Source organism: Armigeres subalbatus, unplaced genomic scaffold (genome assembly GCF_024139115.2).
Source record: "Armigeres subalbatus isolate Guangzhou_Male unplaced genomic scaffold, GZ_Asu_2 Contig630, whole genome shotgun sequence".
Classification (NCBI taxonomy): Eukaryota; Metazoa; Arthropoda; class Insecta; order Diptera; family Culicidae; genus Armigeres; species Armigeres subalbatus.
The window spans coordinates 36,711-45,020 of NW_026943403.1; the positions used below are offsets into that span (position 1 = coordinate 36,711).

Genomic DNA, 8,310 nt, shown 5'->3' on the forward strand with positions numbered 1-8,310 from the left:
TCGGTTGGATTCAGGGCCAACCTCCCCAGTAAAACAATCTCTAAGAAAAACCTACAAAATAAACGAAACCGAGTGACATAAAAACCTCCTCTACATTACCTCTTCTCGTCCAGTGCATCAACTCAAGCCGGTTTGTCTAGAGTACCCTTATTGCGTTTATTCACATCCAACAAACAATACATCTGCAGTTCAATTTAATTATTTATTTCGTAGGCCTACAATCATTAATCCAAAATCTCTCTCTCTCTCTTCTCCTCTAATTCTATTCGCTTCTCATTATCTTCCACTATCGTTCTATTCTCCTATCACGTGCTTAATTGTGCGGTGTGGGCATTCACATTCTGTGATCGGCTAACAAAGAAAGAGCCTCTCACGGCCACGCATCACCAACCAAAATTGGGAGCAGGCAAAACCAAACGATTCTTCACCAAGCTTGCTTGGGCGATTTAATTTGCATGCATGCGTTTGTTCTACTCACGGACCATCTGTATTATTGTTGCTGTTGTACTCACGACGGGGACGCTGCTATCGGTCGCTTGCTGGACGATGCTGTTGGCTGGTCGACGATCGGTGCGGTGCCGCAGGCGAGCTGAAGAGAGGACGACGCCTACACACGTGCTCCACGTGCTGACGGAGAGGGTGACGCTTACCCACGGCTCATCTCAACGATGCCGGTCTCTTACACCACGGTCGCGGTGCGCGCTCTGTTGCAGTTCCTTCTTCTACTACGCTACGGAATTACTTCATGCGCCGACGGCGCCTCGCCAGTGAAATGTGAGCTTGGCTGCTGTTGCTGCTGCGCTCTCGGTCGTCACCGACAGCGGGAAAACGGTTGCTGTTGCTGCTGACTTGCTTTGCCTTCGCCCTGCCTGGGCGCGAAAATGTCGATCGCGGCCCCTTCCGGCAAAGTGGACCGCCGGGAAACTTTGAAGCTGCAAGGTGGGGTCAGGAGTAGTCGCTGGCTAAAACCTGTGAGGTGACGGGTCTCCGGCACACTTGCCACAACTCTGGGAAAGAAACGTGTTTCCCACGCTATTACCATCACACTAAGAAGCACATTATATAGCACGTGATTTACCTGTTTTACGCTCCACACTCGCACACTACCTACTGCTAGCACGTTTGATTGATCGCACGATAGTTCGATCGACTTACTTTTTAGCTATGAGAGAGAAGTTTTAACTTGAATTAGTAAGTTCAAAGGGCCTCCATGTCACTATTGCTCTACCTTACAAATCACCTCACGACGCGAAACTAAATCGGACAACTCCTGCCTCTTCCACAATCCAGATCAAAGTGAACGAGTCACAGTCAAGAATCCTCAGATTAAATGTAAGATTGTCCTAATTCTTAGCCTTCGGTTTCGACCTCACGAAGTCCCTAGATCGCATTTCCTCCTAACGATCGAAGTGCAGGAAGCAATTAATCCATTCGGATCGCAGCCTACTTTGCCTGCCGATCTTTCCCGAAATCAAAGAGGCTTTGTTGGGATTTTCCCCAGGTGGATGGTCACTACCCGACCCGTGACGTAATCACACGCGCTCGCCACATGGTAGGCACGTTGATCTAGAACGTTCTGAGCGTTCTGCGAGCGTGAGAGAATAAAAGAGCTTTTGAAACGCGGTACAACGGACTGCTAATCTTTAATAAATTTGTTAAACTATTTACAAAAACTATTAATTAAACTACTTTTTATATTTCAATTATTAAATTATACAAAATATTTACAACTCTGTAACGGACCGAATGGCCGTTACAAGCTCAACGATCATTTCGACATCTGGTGGTCGTCACAAGAACCACGAAAAAAGTGTCGTTGGCCAAAAAAGTGCATTGGCAGCATACGGAGGGAGTACGATTTTCGCATTTTCTGGATAATCCAACCATTTATGAAAGCTGGAATAGTCGCAAATTGGAAGAAAATTTTGTTTTCTTTGGGATGAGCTTCCATCCGGTGGGTGCTTGCATATAATTTTTCCGATTAAATAGCACAGCTCCTGCAGTGCCTCCACCGCACTATTTTGGTTATGAACTCCCGGATTTTTAATTCGCGGCTTATTTGGTGGGATTCGTCTTCAACAGCTGCTTAAAGACTGTAAGAAGCCATTGCCAGTGGAAAACATGTGACAATATACCAAAAAATTAAGTAAATTTGATGGAGAAAATTTGATTTTGAATGTAAATAATCGCTTCTGATGACTTTTCTCCCAAACTCTCGCAGCGCACTCTACCACTGGATCCTTCTCGAATTCGCCTTAAGGCAAAGACAAAGGTGCTGTTTGATGGTGTTGATTTGCGTGGGAGAGCTATCAGATTCGTCAAATCGTCGTTTGAATCTTTGTTTACAAAAGCAGATAAGTCGTTTTGAAAATTTTGTCTTGAAAGGTGCTGTTTGAACGAGATGGCGCCACGACATTTAAAGTAAAATGAATTTCCTTGTATGGACAAATCATTCGTTCTCATCAACTACGCATCGCATCAATATGAAAGCTAGGTCAAAAAGCAACAAATAATTTTTAGATTTTTCGTACCCACGGCTTGTTTTACAGTTCTAAACAATAAAAGAGATTTCATTGTATCTCCATACTAAATTCTAGCTGTATACTTTCAATAGGAGATCGTCAGTTGCGTTCTAGCAAAAATTCCGCTTGAGGCCCTTCCTAAATATTTTAACAACAGCCACTACACCTGACGGTATAATCGCAATATTTCCATTATCAGGCGACAGGTGGTGTTGCTGTGTGTTTGTATCAATGTAATATTGCATATACACTAGTGGCATCTGCTGTTCGATATCGTAAGCTTTCAATGTTCCTTCCACACACACGAGGTGGAGAACAGTCTTGAAGAAATAGGCGAATTTGAGTAAAGCTCATCGATCATTTCGACATCTGGTGGTCGTCACAAGAACCACGAAAAAAGTGTCGTTGGCCAAAAAAATGCATTGGCAGCATACGGAGGGAGAACGATTTTCGCGTTTTCTGGTTAAACCAACCATTTATGAAAGCTGAAATAGTCGCAAATAAGGCAAAGACAAAGGTGCTGTTTGAACGAGATGGCGCCACAACATTTAAAGTAAAATGAATTTCCTTGTATGGACAAATCATCCGTTCTCATTAACTACGCATCGCATCAATACGAAACCTAGGTCAAAAAGCAACAAATATTTTTTAGATTTTTTGTTCCCACGACTTGTTTTACAGTTCTAAACAATAAAAGAGATTTCATTGTACCTCCATACTAAATTCTAGCTGTATACTTTCAATTTCTTCAAGACTGTTCTCCACCTCGTGTGTGTGGAAGGAACATTGAAAGCTTACGATATCGAACAGCAGATGTCACTAGTGTATATGCAATATTACATTGATACAAACACACAGCAACACCACCTGTCGCCTGATAATGGAAATATTGCAATTATACCGTCAGGTGTAGTGGCTGTTGTTAAAATATTTAGGAAGGGCCTCAAGCGGAATTTTTGCTAGAACGCAACTGACGATCTCCTATAGGCGAATTTGAGTAAAGCTCATCGATCATTTCGACATCTGGTGGTCGTCACAAGAACCACGAAAAAAGTGTCGTTGGCCAAAAAAGTGCATTGGCAGCATACGTAGGGAGTACGATTTTCGCGTTTTCTGGTTTATGCAACCATTTATGAAAGCTGAAATAGTCGCAAATTGGAAGAAAATTTTGTTTTCTTTGGGATGAGCTTCCGTCCGGGGGGTGCTTGCATATGATTTTTCCGATTAAATAGCACATCTCTCACCGCACTATCTTGGTTATGAATTCCCGGATTTTTAATTCGCGGCTTATTTGGGTGGGATTTGTCTTTAATAGCTGCTTGAAGAATGTATAAAGCCATTGCCAGTGGAAAACATGTGACAATATACCAAAAAGTGAAGTAAATTTTATGGAGAAATTTTGATTTTGAATGTAAATAATGGCTTCTGACGACTTTTCTCCCAAACTCTCGCAGCGCACTCTACCACTGGGTCCTTCTCGAATTCGCCTATAGGAGATCGTCAGTTGCATTCTAGCAAAAATTCCGCTTGAGGCCCTTCCTAAATATTTTAACAACAGCCACTACACCTGATGGTATAATTGCAATATTTCCATTATCAGGCGACAGGTGGTGTTGCTGTGTGTTTGTATCAACGTAATATTGCATATACACTAGTGACATCTGCTGTTCGATATCGTAAGCTTTCAATGTTCCTTCCACACACACGAGGTGGAGAACAGTCTTGAAGAAATTGAAAGTATACAGCTAAAATTTAGTATGGAGATACAATGAAATCTCTTTATTGTTTAGAACTGTAAAATAAGTCGTGGGAACAAAAATCTAAAAATTATTTGTTGCTTTTTGACCTAGGTTTCATATTGATGCGATGCGTAGTTAATGAGAACGGGTGATTTGTCCATACAAGGAAATTTATTTTACTTTAAATGTTGTGGCGCCATCTCGTTCAAACAGCACCTTTGTTCTTTTGCCTTTATTGGAAGAAAATTTTGTTTTCTTTTGGGATGAGCTTTCATCCGGTGGGTGCTTGCATACATTTTTCCGATTAAATAGCACATCTCTTGCAGTGTCTCCAACCGCACTATCTTGGTTATGGATTCCTGGATTTTTAATTCGCGGCTTATTTGGGTGGGATTTGTCTTTAATAGCTGCTTGAAGAATGTATAAAGCCATTGCCAGTGGAAAACATGACAATATACCAAAAAGTGAAGCAAATTTTATGGAGAAATTTTGATTTTGAATGTAAATAATGGCTTTGACGACTTTTCCCAAACTCTCGCAGCGCACTCTACCACTGGGTCCTTCTCGAATTCGCCTATTGAAAGTATACAGCTAGAATTTAGTATGGAGGTACAATGAAATCTCTTTATTGTTTAGAACTGTAAAACAAGTCGGGAACAAAAATCTAAAAATTATTTGTTGCTTTTTGACCTAGGTTTCATATTGATGCGATGCGTAGTTAATGAGAACGGATGATTTGTCCATACAAGGAAATTCATTTTACTTTAAATGTTGTGGCGCCATCTCGTTCAAACAGCACCTTTGTCTTTGCCTTATAGGCGAATTCGAGAAGGACCCAGTGGTAGAGTGCGCTGCGAGAGTTTGGGAGAAAAGTCGTCAGAAGCCATTATTTACATTCAAAATCAAAATTTCTCCATAAAATTTACTTCACTTTTTGGTATATTGTCACATGTTTTCCACTGGCAATGGCTTTATACATTCTTCAAGCAGCTATTAAAGACAAATCCCACCCAAATAAGCCGCGAATTAAAAATCCGGGAATCCATAACCAAGATAGTGCGGTGGAGACACTGCAAGAGATGTGCTATTTAATCGGAAAAATCATATGCAAGCACCCACCGGATGAAAGCTCATCCCAAAGAAAACAAAATTTTCTTCCAATTTGCGACTATTTCAGCTTTCATAAATGGTTGTATAAACCAGAAAACGCGAAAATCGTTCTCCCTCCGTATGCTGCCAATGCATTTTTTTGGCCAACGACACTTTTTTCGTGGTTCTTGTGACGACCACCAGATGTCGAAATGATCGATGAGCTTTACTCAAATTCGCCTATTTCTTCAAGACTGTTTTCCACCTCGTGTGCGTGGAAGGAACATCGGAAACTTACGATATCGAACAGCAGATGTCACTAGTGTATATGCAATATTGCATTGATACACACACGTAGCAACACCATCTGTCGCCTGATAATGGAAATATTGCAATTATACCATCAGGTGTAGTGGCTGTTGTTAAAATGTTTTGAAAGGGCCTCAAGCGGAATTTTTGCTAGAATGCAACTGACGACCTCCTATTCATAACATAAATGGAACTCAATTAAAAAATAATTGATTTTTTTACGTATACGAATCATTGTTTCGTGTAACATGCTCGCAAGATGGTGGTAGAGGAGGTAAGCGATGGATTTTTTAGTAAATGAGGGACCGACTGTTTACTTCGATAACATTTACTTCCAGGTGCAGCAGCCGTAAAAGTGTAGACAACAACCTTCCTTACACCATGTTTACGGTACTGTCACTGAGTGGCGCTACCGGCGTTTCTATCTGTGTTGTTAAGCCTGCTACTCTATTGCGAGAACAGAGAAAACTTCTATTTTTGCGGAGCAAAGAAGAAGAAGAAGACTGAGTGTCGGAAACTTCAAATGACATGCACTATGCGAAAAGTGATGATATTCCTTGATATCAAGAATATTCGAGAAGTCTAAAATGTTTCAAAATCGCATAAAAACGTTCCGAAATGCCTTGAAAATATCATAAAACTTATTTAAAATATAAAGCGGCATGTAACACTCTGTTTAAAGTTACATATTTTCTTTGATTTCAATAATCAACATTCACACCAAAAAATCAACCAACATTATTTTCCGTGCCTCAAGTGATTTGACGTTTGCGGAACAACATTCCGACGGTCGACCGTCGGACCCTCGTTCGAATGTTTCTATCTTCTCGCACTATGTTCTGAGATTTACGCAATTTTCACCATGAGCTCATGGAAGAATGATAGTTGGAAATCGATAAAATGTATGGGGAAAGCAAGTATTTTGAAAATTTATGGAAAATGGTGGTGTTTTAGAAGAAAATAGTGATAAGGAATGAAGTATGAGGTGAAAAGATTATCTCCTGCACTTAGTTTGCACTGATTAGTAGTCTAATAGTGATGAAATTTCGATTTTACTACCATTGAAAAAACGCCATCTCTTGCAATAATCGTTTTGACTGGTACCTTATTGTTCAAGCTGTTACGTCTGTTTGTCTGTGGGTAAAAAGTTATCACAACATGGCGAGTGCAGCTTCAACGTCTGTTCTCTGTGATTCTTGGATCTTCCCATCGTCTGTTTGTATATGTTTTCGCTCAGATTGCAAGATTCACAACCAGAGGCGCAAGCACGGCAAAGTGATTTTTTTTTTTTAATTTTCGAGCGCCCCTCTAATCCAATATCCAATGTCATTTTGTGCTGTCAAAAAATTCTTCATCTGCCAAACGCGTTCCTTCCTTTCTCTTTATGCCGTTCGATCCAGAAAAACTTTGCCATTTTAAAGACTTTTAATTTTTTTGCTTGTAAAAATGGTACATTACGTGAAAATGGAGGACGGCAAAGTAATGCCTATTCAGGACATGCTGAAAAGCATTGAACGGTTAGTATTATAATTATAAGAATCAATGTTTAAAGCTGCCTTGAATTCTAACCTCCATTTCAATTTGTTTACGTCGTTGTTTTCCCATCAGCTACAATCCAGAACATCTGAAAGTAATCGAAGCCTATGTCGAGGAACAAGCTCGGGACAATCAATACGATCTGGAAGCAAATTTGGCTTGTTCTTAAGCTGTACCAGTTCAACCTCAGCTGATGAACTTGGACGTCACTTATGTGATTCTGCTGAAAGCTTTGACGAACTTTCCCCATACGGATTTTGTCCTGTGCAAATGTCTGTTGCTTCCGGCCCAAAATGAATGACGATACGGTCAAGGAAATCATCTACTTGGCGGATATTTTAGAGAAGTGCGATTTCACCCTGTTTTGGTCTTGCAGCCAAGAACCCACCGTTCTTCAAGAAAATCAGCGGATTCTTCGATTCGATTCGGAAGTTTGTGTGTCACGTTGTGGGCATCACTTTCCAGTCCATCGAGAAGCAATATCTGGTGCGGCTGCTTGGAGACGTTGACGGTGAGAGCAATACGCAACTAATGTTGGAATTTGTAATGAAATGTGTCGTCTCGATGTTTTCAGATAATGTCCTCCGTGCATGGGTGAAGAAGAACAACTGGAAAGAAGATGGACAATATGTTACGGTGGCAGTACAGGAAGGCAAACATCAAGACAAAGCACATTACGGAGAAGATTGACTTCGAGAACCTCGGCCCGCTGATGGCTAACTGTTTGTAGAGTTCAAATCTGATGGATCTCTTTTGAAAGAGATCGACTGCATTCCTAGCAAGTAAAGGCAAATCAAATGAACTATAAACCGTAACGAGAACTATTGTTTGGTATTTCTGATGACTCCGACCCTTTGGTACAGAGTTTGCTGCGTAAAAGAGTGTATACGATTTTTGTAATATTAATCTGATTTCTTCCACAAACCACCGGTAAGTTACTACAAAATAAACTATGTTAAATATGGCTGAGTTCAAATCATGAGCCGGGCTAGGAAATTGTCGGAAAGAGCATAAGTTGAAAACTGGAAGTGCTTATAAGAACTACCGTAAGCTTTGTCTCATTTCACAAATTAGCCTTGATCAAATTTTCGTTTTCGCTCTGAATCACTACTTTG

At 40.7% G+C, this 8,310-nt stretch overlaps 1 long non-coding RNA gene and 1 pseudogene across 1 annotated transcript; one reads left to right on the forward strand and one right to left on the reverse strand.

Annotated features, from left to right (window-relative positions):
* Positions 1-800: 800 nt before the first annotated feature.
* LOC134204501 (uncharacterized) lies at positions 801-1,273 on the reverse strand. Its single transcript, XR_009977876.1, has 3 exons — positions 1,229-1,273; positions 1,079-1,162; positions 801-1,007 (listed from the first exon to the last, which is right to left on the reverse strand). It is a non-coding gene; the product is annotated as an uncharacterized LOC134204501 (long non-coding RNA).
* Positions 1,274-6,965: 5,692 nt separating this feature from the next.
* LOC134204500 (eukaryotic translation initiation factor 3 subunit K-like) lies at positions 6,966-8,010 on the forward strand (annotated as a pseudogene).
* Positions 8,011-8,310: the final 300 nt, after the last annotated feature.